The sequence below is a fragment of the Artibeus jamaicensis genome, unplaced genomic scaffold, assembly GCF_021234435.1.
Source record: "Artibeus jamaicensis isolate MK-2021 breed Jamaican fruit bat unplaced genomic scaffold, CSHL_Jam_final contig_685, whole genome shotgun sequence".
Lineage (NCBI taxonomy): Eukaryota > Metazoa > Chordata > Mammalia > Chiroptera > Phyllostomidae > Artibeus > Artibeus jamaicensis.
This window is the reverse complement of record NW_026521924.1, coordinates 7,805,143-7,825,837: the sequence shown is the minus strand read 5'-3', so window position 1 is coordinate 7,825,837 and position 20,695 is coordinate 7,805,143. Positions and strand designations below refer to the sequence as shown.

At 43.1% G+C, this 20,695-nt stretch overlaps 1 protein-coding gene and 1 non-coding gene across 8 annotated transcripts in view; one reads left to right on the top strand and one right to left on the bottom strand.

Annotated features, from left to right (window-relative positions):
• The window catches only part of PLCB4 (phospholipase C beta 4), a 380,642-nt gene that overhangs the window by 70,100 nt on the left and 289,847 nt on the right, over positions 1 to 20,695 (top strand). The window lies entirely within an intron of this gene.
• LOC119057284 (U6 spliceosomal RNA) lies at positions 6,958 to 7,061 on the bottom strand. Its single transcript, XR_005084049.2, has one exon. It is a non-coding gene; the product is annotated as a U6 spliceosomal RNA (small nuclear RNA).

Genomic DNA, 20,695 nt, shown 5'->3' with positions numbered 1-20,695 from the left:
GCAATAACTCCCACCTGGAGAAAGACTATGAATAACCAAGTAAAAGCCAACAACTTCTTTTTCTTCTTTTCCTACTTTTTCCTCCTTTGTTCTTCTTCTTTTCTTCTCTACCACGTGGCCCCAGATCTGTCCCTAGAGGTCTCAGTGATGGTCCAACTTTGTGACTTTGGGCTGGAAGTAGCCATTCCATTCCTGCTGACTCTCCCACAAGGCCAGAGTCTTGTTTGACTGTAAGCCAGAGACCAGTTAGATTACAGCTTCCGATATGATGTGCCTGTCAGCATAATCTTCTTGAGATAACCCTAACAATAACTTTTTGTCCAGTTCTCCTGGGACACATTATCTTAAAGCAAAGTTAGTGGAGGAATTGAAATGGCAGAAGAGAAAGAGGAAGATAGAGTAAGAAATGACTGAGATTGTTTTATTCACAGATCTATATCCTTTGAATTCTAGTGTTTTTCAGTTCCCCACTCTCAGAAATTAAAATGAAGATGGAGAGCAGTATGTTTCAGTTAGTTTTTTAAACTGAAATAGTTTAATTCAGTAGGTATGTTTTGAATACTAGTCTTAGTGAAGAGTGTAAAAATGAAGACACGTTGGTGTATGACCGTGAAGTTTATATCTACCTGGGAAATAATGGCATGCACCTGTGACAGGAGGTCCTAATGAAAGGTCAGTTAAAGAGGGCCATAGCTGGACCTGAAGAGGGGTTGGAGTAGTCAGGAGTGTTTGTATAGGAGGGGACAGGATTTGAGCTGAGTCTCTGCGGGTGAGTAGATTTAGGAAGGTGCACGGAAGGGCCACTGTGGGCTGGGAAAGCACCAGGTGTGGAAGGTAAAGTGAGAGACTGCGGAGGCAGTGAGTGCCTGAGGTAGGATGAGAGTTTAGGGAGTGGAGAGCTGTGACAAGCCATTCTGTGAGACCCTTGGAGGCCAGGGTGTAAGGACCGAATGCCTGAAGGCAGGGGGAGTCACATCATACAACCCGTGTTTCCAGGACATTATTTTGATGGCAGTGGGCAGGTGGTTTTGATGGTGAGGTTGGAGCCAGTGAGACCGCCTGGGAGATTGTCATAGTTGGCTCCTGAGGGGAGGCAGTTGAAACGAGAGGGAGAGAAGTGCACAAAATAGGGTTCAGAGAAAGAATAGGTGGAGTCTCATGTCTGGATTTACAGTGAGGAAGATGGAGAAGCAAGAAACAGAGGGACATTGAACCTGGGTGAGTGGAATATTAGTTACACGGTCACCAAAACCAAGGTTGGAATGGATGGTCATGCTAAGGTTGAACGAACCAGAGGAATAAAATATCTCAGAAGCAGTGGCAGAGAACTGGGGGGGGGGGTCTGTTGGAAGATAAAGGCTGGAGATATAAATTAGTATAGCATCAGAATCTGTTGGATTAAATAAGCCCAATGAAGACAAAGTTGGAGCTTCACTGGGCATTTTGAGTAAGAAAATTTTAAAAAAGAAACTCTACCTGCAAATACTGACATCCACTTCATCAGTAAATTCTTTGGTCTACATTCAAAACAGATCACAAATTTATCCAGTTTGTATTTTTGTATTACCTTCATCGTTGCCTCTGATCCAGTCAGCATCCTTCTTCTGGATTCTCGCTATTCTCCCTGCTTCTATCCTAGCCCACCTAGGGTCTATCCTTAACACAGCAGCCCGTGATCCTTTTAATGTAAGTCAGATCATGTCTCTTTGCTTCTAGCCTAGAGTGGCTTCCCATCTTGTTCGGAGCAGAAGCTGAAGCTCCTCCAAGGGCCTGCGTGGCCTGGCACCATCCCTTTCTCTGTATCTCTGACTTCATCTGTTACTGCTCTCCCCTGTGCCTCCTGCTGGCAACCCTTTACAGCTGCTGCTCCTCTTCACACCGGGCGCTCCTCCCCCAGGGCCTCTGCGTGTTTCTCCTTTGCCTGGAAAGCTCTCGTTCCGGGTGTCTGCAGGACTTGTTCTCTGACCTCCTTCAAATCTTTGCCAATGGAGGACTGACTTTACCTCCTGTTGAACATCGCCATCCCCCTGACTTATACTCCTGGCTCTTCCCTATTTTAGTTTTTTTTTTCCTTGATAGCCTTTAGTGTCTAGTATCCAGACCATTTACTCACTTAGGTGTTTTCTGGGAACCCCTCTGGGATGTAAATTCCACGACAGCAGGCATTTCTGTCTGTGTTATTCTCTTTGCATCCTCAGTGCCTGGAACAGTGCTAAATACTCAGTAATCATTTATCGAGTGAATTGCATGAGAAGCTTCTTTGTGAGTGGAATGGGAACTTCTTTAAGATCATCTACCAGTAATATTTAACATTAGCTCCAGGGATGGTCAGCACTGAGTGAATGTTGAATAAGTGCATAGAACTTGAAATAGTACATGCTCACCTTTCGAATTCTTAAGTTCCAGGAATTTCCATTGGTAAATGGGACATTGATAAGTGATGGGGGGTGATATGGAAGAGGAATTTTGCTTCATTTACCTCAGCTTTCACTTTGCATTTCAGAATTCACATAGCGGCTTGGCAGTTCTTTCATTATTACTACGATTGTTAATTGAGTGCTATTTAAAAATTTAGCCCCTGAACTCTCAGCTGATGTTTTAGGAGATTATGCTATACAGGGTGTAGAAATTGCTGGGGGCTGACTGTAACCGTTCATGACCAATTACGGAATAGCACTGCCAAGAAACACGGGGTGGGTTCAGTTACGCCCTGTGGGAGTCCTGGTGGTGACGGCCTTGGGAAATAGCTGCCCGGGCTCACTTCTGAAAAAGGGATCTTGATGTGCTTACCTGGTGGGTGCTTTTTATAAGTAAGTGAGCTTGAGGAATTTCGCTTCTTAGGGACCTTGGTGAGAGAAAGGGGAGAACAAAGTGAAGAAATTACTCTTTATTTGGGAGCATTTACTTGAGAAATCCCCCTGAAGTTTGCTTTTTGTTTTATTTGGTGTCACTTGCCTCTTCGCAGGGGATGCAGTTGTCTTGTAAGAATGCATGCAGAAAAACAGGCTGTAGGAGGCAGAAATGAATCCTTGAAAGTCTGACAGGCATCCGAAGGACAGAGCTGCTCCAAGAATCTGGGCTGATACCACCTCTTTCGGGTTGAGACTTGGGAGAACCAACTGCAGTGTTCTCTGCTGCCACCATTGATGTGGTTTGTGGATGACACAGCCCAGTGGCCAGGTTCTTGTTTATAGCTTTAGGTGGGGCTTTTTTAGGGAGTTCAGAAAGAAGGGAGGTATGGCAGCTAGAAAAAAAACAGCAGATTATGCCTTTTTCTAACTTCAGGGTTAAAACCATCCATAAAAATTGTTCCAGATTTTTCTAGCTTGTGAAAATACTATACAGCTCTTTTTGACAAATATAGTGTCTAAGGGATCAAAAGAAAGTTCAGAGAAAAATTAAAGTCTAGAGAGCAAGGCTAAATACACGCAGAGCCAAAAAGTCATCCATGTGACGTTCCCTGAGGCTGCGGCCTGGGTCAGCTGGCAGGGTGTTTGCATCGACAGCACACAGACTTTCCTAGCTTTGCCTGAAAGTGCCAGAGGTATGCTGGGTGTTTGATCTGTGGTCAGAAGGCATGTGAGAAAAAATATCAGAGGCAAGGACTTTTGGGTTTTAAAGTTTCTTATCTAGGTTTGTACTTATTCTATCTGCATTAAAGAAGATAGCTCACAAGGTCACCAGGTTAGTGAACTTGGTGTCCAGGGTGAAAGCAAATGAGAAAAAATTTTTTTTTTCCAGTGAATTTTGTGATGGGAGGTAGGAAATCTGACCCCATGGACCTCTGAAGAAAAAAACTTTCCTACATTTTTGTGACTTTCCATGATTAGCAGAAGAAAGACAGTACTGTGTCCTACTTTTTTTTCCCTCATTGTCTTTTGTATTTTTGACATGTGCCTTCACTTCAAAAAATGTGGGTCTATGTTAATTCCAAACTGATAATGATCACTTTTATCCAGCTGATAGGATTATCAAGGCTTTTTTTTTCCTTATGTTTTTTCTTCTACTGTTGTCTAATGTTTTTAACGATCTTTTCTAAGGGTTGGGTGGAGAGAGGATAAGGAGAGAATATAGTGTGAAAATCAGTCATGTTGTATTCAGTGGCCCGTCCTGCTTGGCCATTTCCCCATCTATCCATCCACCCACTTCCCACCCACAAACCCATCTGATATTCATTGACCATCTGCTATGAACCAGGTGTTATATTGGGCTCTGGATCTGGGATGGAATAGGCTTGCCCATAAAGGAGACCAAATAATAGGCATTTTACAGTGGAAAAATGTTAAAATAGGTCACTTCTCTCACAGGAGGATCTTGCAGCCTGGTTGGGGGGATTTCAGGGAAAGTCTCCAGGATGAAGTGCTGTGTCAACTCGCGCATGACAGATGGAGTTAGCTGGAAGGATTCTGTGTGTTTGGGCTCCCGTGTGGGAATGAGTCGGAGTTTCTAGCAGAGTGAACTCCACGTGGTTCAATAAAATTAAAGTCTAGAGAACAGGCTGGACACATACATATGTGAGGGTTGTTTCTGAAGTCTTCACAAATTCAGAATTCCCCTAATTCAAGAATCATTCTGACAGAATAAGGTGGGTATTTCTCGTTAGCCACTAATATGGCGCCACCCTGTGGCCAATTTTTAAAGAGAGTGTAGAGTTCCCTCTACACAGCTGCGAAACTATAATTTTTGTAAAAAAATTTTTTTAAAGATTTTATTTATTTATTTTTAGAGAGAGGGTAAGAGATGGAGAAAGAGAGGGAGAGGAACATCAATGCGTGGTTGCTTTTCGCATGCCCCCTATTGAGGACCTGGCCCTCAACCCAGGCATGTGCCCTGACTAGGAATCAAACCAGTGACCCTTTGGTTCTCAGGCCTGTGCTCAATCCATTGAGGTATACCAGCCAAGGCATAGTTTTAGAATTTTAATGTTGATTCAATTTAATGTGAAATCATACTAATGCTTTTATATTATATTATTTTTTCAAAGCTACATAATTCAAGTTCACATGAGAGAGGACCAAACACTGGAGAGTTTAGAGCATTGGCTCATGGCCCATTTGATGGAACTGGCTGTACTTCAGCATGGGTAGCATTATACCTGTGATGGGTATAAAAAAAAAGTGGTAGGAGAGGAAACAAATCAGCGTTCAGGGCCCTGATCACCAAAGGCTCGTGAACCATCGCAAGAAGATGGCATTGTGGGAGCCTCTGAAGAGTGTTAAGGAGGCAGCGGCAAAGTCAGTGTTAGGTTTTGTTAAAGTTTTAAGAGCCGAGAAAGATGAAATTAGACTAAGGCTATGTATAGCTTTCAGATACTTGTGGGACATTTCCTTTCATTTCTAGTTAGACCTTGGTTCTAAACAGTACAAGCTTTTGTGATTTCAGAATACTTTTAAGGTTTTTGTTTTGTTAATTTTTGAAGGGCCCATGAACTATCTTGGAAGATACCATGAGATATATGGCCTTGCTAACTAGTGAGAGGATTGGATAGAGGCTTCACCCACACTTGGGATCTAAGGCTGGAGGGGAGTTTGATTGGTGTGAATCATACTTGGGGGTCTTTGGTAAAAGAAGTCGGGGAAAACATGAGTTAGACGACGTTAAATAGGTTTCTTTATTGTGGGACTTCTTAGAGCCTTAAAAAGCAAGAAAACGTGTTGTGAACCTGTAAGATAAATGTAAGACATGCAGCGTGTTGCAAACTTGTTTCATCACTAAGGGATTTTTTGTTCTGGAAAGTCATTCTAGTCTGGCTCAGGGTTAGGTTCCAAGGAATGTGCACCACTTATCTATTGTCACAATAATGCGTAACGAGCATCCACAAAACCTCAGTGACTACAATTTTAAAAATGTATTTAACTTACAAGTTTGGGGGGGTTCAGCTGATCTTGGTCTGGGTTTGGCTGATTTCAGTTGATCTCACTGAGGGGTCTGTGGTCAGAGCTGTGAGTTGGGAAGATAGCTCCTCTGATCTTAGTGGGGTTCACTCACATGCGTGGGGGCTCAGCCGGTCGTTGGCTTTAGCCAGGAAGACTGTGGGTGGTCTCTGCTATATATGTTTCTTATTCTCAAGTGTGCTAGGTTAGCATTTCTGCTGGCCATGACAAAGGAGAAAGAAGGAGGGTAAACCCAATGGTACAAGCACTTTAAAAGTGTGCGCTTGTGTTGTGTTTGCTGATATGTCATTGGCCAAAGGAAGTCGCATGGCCAGTCCCAGAATCAGAGGGCATTATAAGATTGCGTGGCAGAAGGTGCAGACCCAAGGAAGGAGAAGAATAGGTCTCTGTCAGACTACCTTAGAACCCAATTTGAAAATTGCTGGGTGAGATTGCAATCAACTCAGTAAGAATGAAGTCAAACTTTTCTTTGTACTGTGGCCACAGACTGTACATTTAATTCTGATGAGCAGTCTCTCAAATAGATGTCTGGGGATGTTGAGTGACAGAAAGTTCATCTGGTTCCACACAGGACTTTTCTTCTCTTTTTATAGAATTATTTCAGGCCTGAAAGGATGGTGGACATCAGCTAGTTCTAGTAGCATCATGTTGGAAATAAGTAAATAGAGGCCCAGAGAGGTTAATTGGCCAGTCCAAATGCACCTAGCAAGAAGCAAAACTAATCCTTGAACTCAAGCCATTTGGATTTTAATTACTTTAAAAAAGCTTTGTTGAGGTGGGGGCACAGAAAAGCCTGACATATATTCACAATCTTTGTGAACAAATTACATTCCTTCTGGTATGACTATCATGTTAATAACTTTAAAAGGGATGTTAGATGTCTTTGGAAGGGCAAAACATTGAGTGGTTGCTGAATATGCTGACTGGACAGCCCTTTTCCCCCTTTTTTGTGAGGAAGACTTGGGGATGGGGTTGAAGCAGGCAGTGCCCTCAGGTGGGTAAGCTGAGTCATTCGCTCATCAGAGCCTTCGTTATGTACCTGTGGTCATTAGAAAAGGAAAGTAAAATAATGGAAGGCATCTCGAATTTGCACGTCATCCCTGCACAGGGGCCGGGCTAATCTTGGTGTCTTTCCCGTGTTAGTATGTGTGCTGCAGAAGCCAGCACTGACTGGAGATTCCTGGTAACACATTTTTGAGTTTTTCTCTCATCTGTCCCCTCCCTCCCTACCTACCTCCAAGAATTTCTGCCACATCTGGCAAGTTAGCAAAGGGCTTCTGAGAACAGGGCAAGAATTTGTGTTCTGGCTCTTGCTTTGTCAAAGAGCCGGTAAAACTGTGATGGCCAGACCTGGCCTTCCAAAATCACAGCTGCATTAACACCTTGTTTAGATGACATGGGTGGGGAACATTTTATTCTACATGAGTGAAATTTTGAGGATAAAGTTCTACTACACTCTATCAAATAAACTCACTACTTTTATGATGGGAATAGTTCTAGAACATATATCTCCCTGATTATCTAAACAGAGAATAATTGAAACTCCTTAGCCTCGTCCTTGTAGATATCAGTTATTGAACTGAGCAGTAATACAGCATTATGCCTTGTGAAGAACCGTATAAGTGAAAGGCATGGTTATTGTTGCCATTGTTTGCTTAGGGACTGCTGGAAAATGGTGGGAGAGGCTTTCCTCGCGTAAATATGACCGAGACATTGATGTGATCTGCTTGGGGACGAGGGGTGGCCATTTTCCCTGCTGGGAAAAGGCCCTGGGCTGGTGGTCAGTTTTTTAGGGGAGACAAAGGCCAGCAGTGGCCAGTTTCTCCGAGGATAAAAAGGCCTCGAGCCCCCTTCTCCAGGACTTTTATTGGGTTCTAATACACGGGGATACAAGGTGGCAAGGGTCAAACAGTAGATAACATTTCAAAGAAATCTGAGGGCTTACTATGAGTCAGAGTCTGTCAGGAACAGAGCGTTAGGGTTTCCTGCTCGAACCCTTAATATATGAATGAAAGCACTCTTAGCAGAGCAGATTTCACAGGCTTATCAGGAAGTCTTTGTGATGCCAGATTTTTCCCCAGGACACGCTCTAGCAAGGTAAGGAGCTGCACCTCTCCCCAACAGGTATTCAGGTTTAAGGGGATTAGAGCCAGGAAGTGCTTCTCCCGAGAACATGGGGACTTGGGCTCTGTCAAAGCCCCGGGGCTAGGGTCCATTGCTCTTCGTTGCAGCCCCCCGAGTCCTTCCATGAAGGCCTCCCAAGTGATTGAGTCTGGCTTAGGTTGCCCCCCACTGTGAGGGGTCTTACCCGTCATTGACTTCCGACCAAGCTCTGGGGGCAGGGAGAGGAACTGAGGCAGCGTTTGCTACCAGAGACAAGCTTTGTCTCCTGTGGCTTACATTCCAAAGGTCGTCCCTCACCCTTAGCCACAAGGGGTAGAGATACAATTCCTAGAACCAGGCAGAGCGGTCTACAACAGAGATGTAGGACTACTTGACATTAAACTAAGTTTTGACAAATCTGCCTTTTTAATCTTTTTTTTTTTTAATTTTTGAAATGTTTCCGTATTGTTAGTCGAGCAGTCGTATCTTTGTGTTACTCATTCACAGACTTGTTCTTAGATCTGTGTTATAGGGAACTGTATTTCCCAGGCTTCCTTGCCCTTTGGTGACCCAGGGGAGACCCAAGGCCATTTCTCCTTGCCTCTCCCTGCTTGTTTTGGTATCTTTAGGAGGAGCTGTTTGTTTCTTCCATAGCTTTTGCTCCCACTTGCCTTCTCCTTTCTCCATAGCAGCCTGTGCTGTTGTTCCACTCTTGTCTCTTGTCCTTCGTTTCTTGCTCTGATAGCATCACTTTCTTCCCTTATCCCTCCTGCCCAGGAAAGCTAGCTTTTGAAGGTTGCTGGTCTGTGGGCTGCCTCCCTGTTCCCTCTGTGGCCTCTCAGCCATCCATCACTCAGTAACTAGTTCGTTTGAAAGATTTAGAGTCGCGTCTGTTTGCTGATTGTCTCTGATAACAAATCTTTTTCTCCTTCTAATTTGCGTTTTGCAGTCTACTGTGAGGACAAGAGCCAGGTAACTCAGTTTATTTTATCGGACATAAAAATGCAAACTTGACTGAGCAGTAGCAGAGCCGAGTGATTGAGAGTTTGAGCTCTGGTGTCAGAATGCCTGTGTCCTGGTCCCAGTCACTCTGGGCATTGGCTAGGTGGCTTTGGGCAAGTATTTTTTATCTTTTAATTATATTTTATTGATTATGCTATTACAGTTGTCCCAGTTTTTTCCTCATTGCCTCCCTCCACCCAGCACCCCCATTCCCTCAGGCAATCCTCACACCCTTGTTCATATCCATGGGTCATGTGTGTAAGTTCTTTGGCTACTCCATTTCCTATACTGTACTTGACAGCCCCATGACTATTCTGTAACTACCTTTTGGTACTTCTTATTCCCCTCACCTCCTTACCCATTTCCCCATATCCCTCTCCCATCAGGCATCCATAAAAAAAAAAAAAAAACACTCTCTGTATTCATGACTCTGTCTCTGTACTCCTTGTTTGCTTAGTTTGTTTTTTAGATTCAGTTGTTGGTAGATTTGTATTTTTTGCCATTTTGTTGTCCATATTTTCATTTTCTTTTTCTTACATAAGTCTCTTTAACATTTTATGTAATAATGGTTTGGTCATGATGAACTCCTTTAGTTCTTCCTTGTCTGGGAAGTTCTTTATCTGCCTTTTTTTTTTTAAATTTATTTATTTATCTTTAGAGGGGAAGGGAAGGAGAGAGGAGGAGAAAAGTTGTGTGTCTGCTTTGATTCTAAATGATATGTTCGCTGGGTAGAGCAATCTTGGCTATAGATCCCGGCTTTTCATGACTTTAATATTTCTAGCCAATCCCTTCTAGCCTGCAAAGTTTCTTTTACGAAATCAGTTGACAGTCTAAGGGGAACTCCCCTGTAGGTAACTATCTGATTTTCTCTTGCTGCTTTTAAGAGTCTCTCTTTATCTTTAAGTTTTGGTATTTTAATTATGATGTGTCTTGGCATGGGTCGGTTTGCACCCATCTTGTTTAGGACTGTCTGTGTTTCCTGGACTTGCATCACTATTTCCTTCACCAGATTAGGGAAGTTTTCTTTCACTATTTTTTTTAGATATATTTTTAAGTCCTTGTTCTTTCTCCTCTTCTTCTGGCACCCCTATGATGTGAATGTTGGAATGCTTGAAGTTGTCTCAGAGGCTACTTACACTATCCTCATGTTTTTTGGATTTTTTTTCCCTCTTGTTGTTCTGCATGGTTGTTTTTTGCTTCCTTATGTTCCAAACCATTGATTTGATTCTTGTCCTCATCCACTGTACTGTTGATTACCTGAAAGTGTTCTTTATTTCACTTAGTGTATCCTTTGTTTCTGATTGGATCTTTTTTATGCTGTTGGGGTCCTCATTAAGTTCCTTGAGCATCCTGATAGCCAGTAGTTTGAACTATGCATCTGATAAATTGCTTATCTCCATTTTGTTTAGTTCTTTTTTGGAGTTTTGATCTGTTCTTCCATTTGAGCCATGTTTCTTTATCACCTCATTTTGGCAGCCTCCCTGTATTTGTTTCCATGTATTAGGTGGAACTGCTATGACTCCTTGTCTTGGTAGTGTGGCTTGTTTTAGCAGGTGTCCTGTAGGATTCAGTGAACAGCTTTCCCCATCTTCCAAGATGAGTACTTGAGATGTGCCTTCCATGGGAGCTGAGTACGCCTTTCTCTTATAGTTGAGCCTTGATTACTGTTGGCAGGTCAATGGGAGGGGTTTACCTAGGCCAATCAGCTGCAAGGACTGCCTGTGACCACAGACCACCAGTGTCCCCTCTCCATAGAGGATCAGCTGTGCAGCAGTAGGGTGGTGGTGCTCCGTTGTGTTTTGCAGCTGTCCCCTTGGTTTGCCGGCTCTGGGATTTTCTAAGTGGCACAGAACCTGTGTTCTTCCCGGGGCCACCTTCCAGGAGCTGTAAAGCAATCTGAGGTGGCTGCTGCCTGTGCTAGCTTGGAGGTTCCCGGGCAAAGCTAAGCTGTGAATTTAGGCTGGTTGCTGCTGTTGCCAAGCCTGGGGTCACTTAGGAAGAGGTATGGGGGCTGGGGACTCACTGAGGCCATCTCTTGCTTGTTTGATAGGATTTAGGAAGTTGTGAAGCATGAGCCAAGATTAGCCATTCATATGGAAAAGTATGGTTAACAGTTTGGGTGGGCCCATAAATTGGGTGGGATGGAGTATCAGGGGATCTCCAGGGTGGGGCAAACCATGTCAACCAGTTTGATGTAGTTTCCGATAAGGTACCCACCTGTCGGCTCTGTGGCTGTGTGTAGAGAGGGCTCAGAAAAGGGACAGTGGCTTCTGACTGCCTTTCTGTCTGGGAGAAAACTGTCCCCCAGCTCCCACTGTGATGCAGACACTTCAGTTCTTCCCCTGTGTGCCACTGGTGCTTTCCAAGCTGCTGTCCTGGTGCTGGCGCTCAGAGGGACTAAGTCTGAGTGAATCTGTGTGTGAATTCTTTAAGGGGAACTGCTTGGGACTCCACAAGTTCCACTGACTCAATCCCTGTTGGTTTTTGTAGCCAGAAGTTGTAGGGACTTATCTTCATGGCACTGGGGTCTAGTGTGGGGCTGGGACTGACTCCTCAGTCTTGAGATAACCCCCCAACTTTTTACCTACCACACATGATCGTGGGGCCAGCCCATTCCACATCTCTGCCCCCCACCAATCTGGATGGATGTGGTTTATTTAATCCCGTAGTTGTCAGACTTCCATTCCTGTTTTGTTCATTCTGCCTGGAGCACTTGCAAGATCAAGGGAGTAAGTTCTTCATCCCTGAAGTAGGATCTGGTCATCATATCAGAGTCCACGACAGTTTTCCATGAGAAGTGGGTCAGTTGGTGCCTAGTTCTTAGTGAATGCTAACAAAATTAGTTACCATTATTGAAGGATTCAGTCTAGATTCAGTCAATAGGCTTTATGACGTCTAGTTTAGCTATTCAGAGAGCTTTCCCTGACTTCCTGTTCATAACCTGCCTCGGAGAGTAGAGAAAAAGTAGCATAAGTGGTCTGTGGATAAATAAGGTTCTGTTGCTTCTACATATAGAGTATTAGGCACATTCGTATTTTCATATTAACGTACATGTGGCATTTTTAAATACAGTTTACCCATAGGTTCTTGTGTCCTTGTTTTCCATGATATTCATGGTATTTCATATCAAATTTGGTTAGAATTAATACAGTTTTTATTTGTGGAACACCTGTCATGTAGCCACGGTGCTAAGCACGCATTAGCTCATCAGTTTGCAGGACACCTCTCTAAGGTGCGGATATTCCCGTTTATGATGAGGCTCTGAGGTCAGTGAGGGTAAGTGATCTGCTTGAAGTCCTCCAGCCAAGAAGTGGCTGCTGTGTTCTCCAGCTGGGGCTGCAGCCCCAGACTCCTGTGAGCCTATGCTTTTAACTACACAGTTTAACAATTTAAATAGCAGTAGGGGAAACCTTCTTCTCTGAAAATAGCTCTAGCAAAGTGTAGGTGTTGTTTTGGTAGAAACATTGCAGCTGCTGCCATGAAAATCTTCTCCCAAATGGCTTTGTGACAGCAAAGCTGTGCAGGCTCTGCTTGTGTTTATGATGTGAGCCTTATGGCTCAGCCACAACACAAATGATTTGTTTTCCTGGCAGTGTTGGCAAAGCGATTTAATTCCTGGATTTCTGTGAGGAAAAAGCCTAAACAAATAAATTTCTTTATAACCGGTTGTTTAAAGAGGAGTGGCAAGGGAGAGTCACAATGGGAAAGCAGATCCACTTTCATTCACTGAATGATGCAATAAGGGGGAAGGGGCATAAGTACATGGGCAGAATTCACTCAGTGGAAGCCCCATGAGCAAGGAGGGCGTGTGGGTAAGTGCATGTTCATCATTGTTAGTGGAGAACAGCGAATTAGGTCACTTTCTTTATATCTAAATAAAGGTGATGCCTGCTTTTCTGAAGAAAAAAAATTTTCAAAACTGGGTTTATGGTACTAAGGAGACATCTAGGAAGCTGTAAGGTCAGGGATTCCTAAAAGTATGTTCTGAGTAGCCCTATTTGTTATATCATTAGGATTAGTGTCGACTGTTTAGAACAGAAAAATGTGAAAAGATAATACTGACTTAGACAAGATGGAAATTCATGGAAAAGAGACTCAGAGTCAGGCATTCCATGATTGCGTGGTCTGGTCAAGAGCTCGGGTTTCTATCTTTCTGTCCCAATCATGTAACTTATATTTTCAGGGTTACTTAGGGGCCAGTTAATTTAGGTCGTCGTATCACAGTCCAGATGTACAATGGAAAGGAGTTAGAATAAAGGGACCCTCTTGGTTGAGGCAGCTCCCTCAGTTTCTGCAGCCTTCCTGGGAGTTCCATGTGACATTTCTGTTTGTACTTTATTGGCCCAGTACTGGGTCACACGGCCATACCTAGCTGCAAGTCAGCCTGGCAGTGTAGTCTTGGAAGGCAGCTGTGCTCACTGGTGTACCACCAACACTGGAGATTGAGTGATAACTAATAGTTGTGCTACATTTGGGACTGTAAGCTAATGCCTTGACCCAAAATTTAGATGTATTAACAGTAGAAGATGACTTTTCTTGGGCCGTCTTGTTACCCTAATAATCCGTATAGAGTCTTCATTGGGCTCATGTGCGTCAGAGTGTGCTTCAGTGTGGCCCCTTTACTGGAGGAGATAATATCCAGAGAAGCACACTTTCTTTACATCATTCAACAACTACTGATTAACTAGCATGTGCCATGCACTGTGCCAGATCTTAGCAGTAGCTTGGAGCTAGAACATATTTATTTGACATGTCCCATATTCATTTGATTACCTTCTTTGTCCTCCTGTGTGAAGTCTATTAATACTTCAAGTAGGTAGTTTCTTAAGAGATCTAGTTTGGTGTTAACTTGAAGGTGCTCATCAGTTAGAGAAACCTTGCATGCCCGGAATAGGGATTGAAAGATAAAAGTGTTTGTATCAGTTATCTGTTGTTTCATACCTTAACATAAGTTTTTATTATGGCTCACAAGTTTCTGGGTTGGCTGGGTTTTTCTTGTAGCCTTGGTAGCGTCACTCTGAACATATTTGTGGTTGGCTGTGGGTTGGGAAGAGTCTTTGTTGATCTCAGCTGGATATGCTCACTTGCCTGGGTGCAGCTGGGTCTAGGATAACATCCTTTGGGACCCTGGGATTCGCACTACATGGTCTCTTCCTCCTCTACCAGCCAGTCCCAGTTTTTCATGGGAGTCACATGGTTCAAGGAAAAGAGCAGAATTTCATGAAGCCCCTTCAGGTCTAGGCTCCGAACTAACACAGCCTAACTTCTGTCAAAGCAAGTTATAAAATCAGCTCAGAGCAAGTTGGGGATATAAGCTCAATCTTTTGTTGAAAGGGGATGCAAAGTGAGTGGAAAGCTGCAGAAATAGAGAATTGCAACTGTTTTAGCAATCAATGTACTGTAGTGTCCCAGGTAGGAAAAAGTTGGTCTGTGTGGATACCTGCTTTTTTCTGTACCTTTTCTACATCCCTCTTTCCACCCAACACATCCAAGTCAAAATTCCAACTCATTGAACGTGTTTGTGGCTATATCGATGGAATTAAATCTTTTTTTTAACCCACCTTAGCGTGTTGGAATCTCCAATACTCAGTTAGCAGCTGGTGGGTAAGACTCTTGAGTGGGTGGGCTTTGTGATACAACGTACTGCTCTTTGAGACGGCAGTAGGGCTCCATGTCCTCTGTCCTCGGTAACCAAATGGCCAGGGAGTAAGACGTGTGGCTCAAATGTAACCTAATAGACTATAATGGACTTTCTCTTCCTCACACCTCTCAAATGTCTCCTAAACGCATAAGACTAATAGGAACAATATGGACAAGAAGTTGCAAATAAGGAGAGAGTGGTTTGAAGTAGCCAATAATAAACATCATAAATGGAGATTTTTATCTGTCTATTCTCCTGATCTTTAAAAAGTATTTTATTTATTTATTTTTAGAGAGAGTGGAAGGGAGGGAGAAAGAGAGGGAGAGAAACATCAATGTGCGGTTGCCTCTCCTGCACCCCAACTGGGGACCTGGCCCACAACCCAGGCATGTGCCCTGACTGGGAATCGAACCAGTAACCCTTTGGTTTGCAGGCTGGTGCTCAATCCACTGAGCCACACCAGCCAGGACGATTCCCCTTATTTTAAACTACTTAATTGTTCTATTCATGTGTACTGTGAGATATCAGAATAAATTATCGATACTTTACAAAACTGTGATAGTCATTAGGAAGACCTTTTGTTATACAGCACATTTCTCATGTCCCTTCAGTCATCTGCCATTGGTGCTTTTGTTCTTAATCTTCAGTTTGTTTCAGGTGGTGACAAGGGGCAGTTCCGATGCTGTATCTTGGCTGGTAAGCTCTGTAACATTGGACATGTTGCAACCCTCTGAAACATGTGGTCTCCTTGTCCATGAGATGAGCATATGGTGATAGCTCTGTCTTGTCATGTGAAGGTCACATATGACCATTATTGATAATGTCTAACATTAACATGACATGGCAGTGACCATGCATTGTCTACTGTTCTCAACAAATCTGTGAGGTGAGTGCTGTTGTGATCACAGCCTTAGATGGCAGGACAGAGGTGCAAAAAGGTTAAGTGATATGCCAAGGTTGCACACACCTGAGATTTGTACCCAGGTGCTTGGGGCTGTGGTCCTGTCTCTAAATCAGGCTAAAGAACTGCCTTGTAGGTGTGAGTACATGGTTGTTTAAAAAATGAGAGAAGTAAAGGTCTAATTTTCACAGAATTGAGAAGGATCAGAACATGGACTTAGATTTTTACAAAATGGGCTTTGAACTCTTACTTAGTGTAGAGCCTGCCCTGGCAATTTACCTAGCTATAAGCTTCAGGTACATTTGACATTCAAAAGCAATCAGATTGTATTATCTGTTCTTTGAGGGGTTGCTGGTTCCCTGCACCTTGAAATTTACATTTGCAATTATGTTAATGTCATTGTTAACCATTTTCCTTCACATTAGTTACAATATTGCTTCTTTTTTCTTTTTCTTTTCTTTTTTTTTTTTTAAAGTCTAGCTGGGTTCTAGTGGGGATGATGATTTATGGGATTAGATGGGATAACTCAAGTACATTGTTGAGGAAGCTGTTTTTCCATAGACACCGTGTGGGTCTGTAATCCAGAATCACTGAGCAGTGTTTTTCGTTCTTCCCCATTTTAGTCCAAAATGCCCATTTAACTGGGGAAGAGTGACTTTAATAGAAAGTGACTTTCCCACTACATTTTATGATTCACTCTAGGGAGTCACACTAAGCTACATGAACGAAAGGAGGAATTTGCTTTGAAGCTAAAGTAGAGAAAATCATATGAAGAAAAAGAAAAATAAGTGATGCCCATTTGCTTTTGTATTTGTCTTAGTTTGTTGGTGCTGCTATCACAGAACACCACAGTCTAAGTAGCTTATAAACAACAGACATTTATTTCTTACGGTTCTGGAGGCTGGAAGTCTGAGATCAGGTAGTGACTACATGGTCGGGGGAGGGCCTACTTCCAGGTCAAAGTCATTTCCTCATGAGGCCTTCCTTGTGAGAAGGGGCTCTTTTATAAGGGCACTAATTCCTTTCCTGGAGGTTAGGATTTCATGAATATTGGGGAGGGACACAAACATTCAAACCATTGTGATATTCAAGCAGATTTTTTGAAAGTTACTGCGTGTAAAGTGGCTGTAATGTAAACAGAAAGTGTTTTACTGAAACAATCAGTGTTCAAGAGAACAGTGATTCTTGGGGTGCTGCGTAAATCAAGCAGAATGTTGAGATGTTGGAGGAGTCAAGTACCTAGTTGTAGATACACTTTGGCTGGTATCTTAAGGATAAGGGATGGCAGCCTCACTTTTTATCTTAGTAATGAAACTGGAATCTGTAAGCAGAGAGGATAGGAAACTATGGTGGCATCCAAGACAGGGTATTTGATTTTTTGGTTTCTAGAGAATCATGTGGGTTTTAAACACACCCCAATTGGCTGCATTTTTATTTTAAAGAAAAACAAGGAGCTTTCTTTTCTTTTCACCCATGAATAAGTCTCCCTTATCTCGTAATTTGCAGGCCAGAGGGTCAAGTTTGAATATATCATTATTTACTAAATATACTTATAAAATATTAGTAATTTTACTAGTAGTAACTAATTTGTACATAAGTCTTGCCAGATGCCAGGTACCATTTTAATGCTTTACTTGTAACAACCCCTTTATCTTCATAGTAACCCTTTTAAGTAGATACTACTGTTACCTCTATTTTACAAATAAGGAAATTGAAGCACAGAGATCTTAAGTCACTTGACTGAACTTGTTACAGAACAGAGGTCCAAGGGGGGGGCAATATTTGGCCCACCCAGGGCTGCCAAAAACTGTTACAGAACAACAGGGGCCCCTCCCAAGGACGGTATACTAATACCATCCTGACCACCTACTGGGCTCGGCTGTCTGCCGCCAGAGGAAAGACATCTCTCAATGCCAGAGATTTGTGAAAAGGAAAGATTTACTTAAAGCTGTACAGACTTAAAGTAGTGACCCAATGTCCCCATTAAAATATCAAAGTCCTTTAGGATAACCACAGACGCCCACAGCGCTTCCTTCCCCCTTGCCCTAGTTCAGGGTACCATATCTCAGGAAAAGAAGCACACATCTGTGTTTCAGGTCACTGGCACCGTCAGCTGTGTTGCCATCCAGGCAGAATCTCTAATTACTCCAAAGCCATGTGGCACCTTCGCATGGTCTACTGGCAAAGAGTTCTTTCACCCTTCTTCCAGGCAAAGTGTCTCCTGCTTCCCAGGCCATGCAGCCAAAGGGAGCACCCCAAAGCCGTGTGGGCCTCTTCTACCAGAGTTACAGGGGTCTGCACTCTGGCCAAAACCATATGGTTCTTCTTCTCTTCTTATATGGCTGTGGGGGTCCCCACTCTGGCCGAAAGCGCATGGTTCTCTCCCTCACATGGCCAAGAGGGGGTCCTCACTCTTCCAGAACTGGGTGTCTCTCTCTCCAATGATTGCTGGGTCTGTGTTTAAATCCCTGCGCCAGTCTTCCTTTGTAGCCCCATTTCTAACTCCTCCCACAATCACCTACACCTGCCAGGATGCCCATATCCTCCCAACTTTACTGGGCTGCCATAGTGAGTCTGGGCAGGCATGGCCCCATGGCATGGAGCCAGTCATCTCCAAGCTCTCATGCAGGCGCTGTAACCAGGGGATGTTGCCTTCCAATTACATCCTGGGTGGAAATCACTCCCTTCTCCCTGGCTCAAAGCATGGCCACAGCTATTTAACATATCTATGAAGCCAGTTAAAGGTTATAGATATGTTAAATGACCATTCTAGAGGTTATCTGCAAAACTGTTGCTATGCAAAACAACTCTCAATGGCCCTGCTCCATTTGTCCTCAGCTGACACCTGGGGGGGGGGTGGGTAAGGGGTGAGGACATCTTATATGTCTTTCTAGTATTTCCTGGACACCTTGAGTTCTGGACCCCATTCCAAATCCCTTTTTTGGGGACCCCCCTCTAGGCTGCACCCTGTTACAAACTCACACAGCAAGGTGAATTGTGAAGGGAGTGTTTGAACCCAGACTGTTTTAATTGCTGCACTACTGTGTTTCCCAAGCACCTGTCATTCAGATGCCACCTTCATATTTTTGCCAGGATTGTATTCCACTTCTATTATTATTTAATATTTTTCACTTTTTAAAATCACAAATAAATGTATTTTTAAATGAAACCTTAAATGACTACATTAATTGGAAAACTATAATGTGCCACAAATAGTAGAGATAGCCAATACAAGTTTAAAAATAGTGTCCATTCAATGCTAAGTAGATGACAATGTGCCAAAAACTCTGCATTGGTGCTGTCTGTCTTGAGAGAGCGGAGGAGGCGGGAGGTGAGAGAGAGAGAGATTCATTCTGTGTTGTTCCAGGTTTAGTCCGTATACCATCTAAAATCATTTTGCAGTTTACTATTGACAGTGGCTCCTATACTGGGGAAGTCACTTGTCTAAAATATGAAGGTGTTGCGCTCTACCTTAGTGAAAAGGAAGCAGAGGAATGTTGAAAGGAGTGCTGGCCTGTATTAGTTCTGCCAGTCTAAGTAAAGCTATTGTCTGAATTATTAACCCTGAATTATTCATCACATTGCTAGAAGACCCTTTCAGGTTGCTTTGTAGAAAGGACTGTGGGTAATTTTTGCCCAAGTTATTCTCTGTAGAAGATGTGGTTATCCCTGAATGTTAAACCAGACTACTTAGAAAGTCACCTTACTTGAGACTTGCTTCATCCTTGACACATACCTATTGGTTTTAAATATCAGAGACCTTTAGGCCTCCTTCTAATAATACCTGTTGGAAATCACTGGGAACAGTGTTCCTTTGTTACCAGGATGACATTCTCTTTTTATATGCACTCTCTGTGATTAGTATATTATTATTACATGTTGACCGTGGTGAGAAAATAAAAGGTGTCTTTTCTTCTCCCACTTAAACATAAATGATGAGATCTAGTGTTTTCACGTAACGAAGAGGGATCTTCCTTTTAATTCACAGGTCTCTGTGAAAGCGATTCATGGACGTGATTAAGACTCATCAATGTGAACAATAAATTAATCTGCATCTGAAGGTCTTACTGATTACCTGATCATGTCATTTCCATGGATTCTGATTACGTTTTTCTAATGCCTTTTACATGCTGTGAATTCTTCATCAAGATGCTTCTATTCAGTGCTTGTTCTATACAAGCACTGGAACAGAGGGAGAGGTCAGCTTGACAAAAATGTTAACAGACTTAAAGGATGTGAGTGAAACACCTCCTTTATCTTCACCTGGCTTCATCTTCAACATCCCTATTTGTACTTTTAAACATTATAGCTAAATACTATATATTAATATGAAGTATGATACCTGCAAATAGGCAGCACGATATTAAACATGTGGCTTGTGGGCTGTTGCAGTATTACAACTGTTTGCAGTTCAGTGTGCTGGAGAACTTCAGAAAGCTTTCGATAGGTTTTGGGCCCGTTTAGCCAGCCACTCATGGGTGGTTGGTGAAAGGACCTGTGAGTATCTGTCCGCTCTAAAGCTGCTGTGGGATTGGGGTCTCCCAGGGGTCACCACTGCGTTCATCAGGACAGTGTGGTGAGCTGGGTCGGCCCCTGTTTGGTGGCAGAATAGAGCAAGTTTCATCTGGTGGTGCCATGGTGCATTTCATTTGATTAGTAAATTGTGCCCAGGGCTGACCTGTAACAGTTTCAATGCAGCCTATAGTTGTCCTGCTCTGCCCTGGGCTAGGTTTTGGAAACCAGACTAGGTCTGGAAGTGTGTCCTAATTTGGGGAATAAGATTAGTGAAGGTTGTTGAGGTAGTTACATCCTCAAGGGCGTGGGCCGTGTTTGTCTACTCACAGGTGTACACCTGGCATCTGACATGGCCCTGGTGCGTGGCAGGTACTCAGTAAATAATGTGTCCAATCAATGAGGCAACAGTTAAATCGGGGAACTGATGTTCTTGGCATTGTATCATTTTTGCTTGGTGACAGAAAACAATAACAAACGTGTGTGTGTGCATTTTATAGTTTCCTTAAGAAATACAATCAATTTCAGTTTTTGGAACTAAAAAAGAACAGGGAAAGTTATCTTGGAGTTAGTGCCTGGTTTCCCACAATAAGTTTCCTGACTGAAAAACATAATTTAAGCTCTTTCAGAGACGGGAAAAAG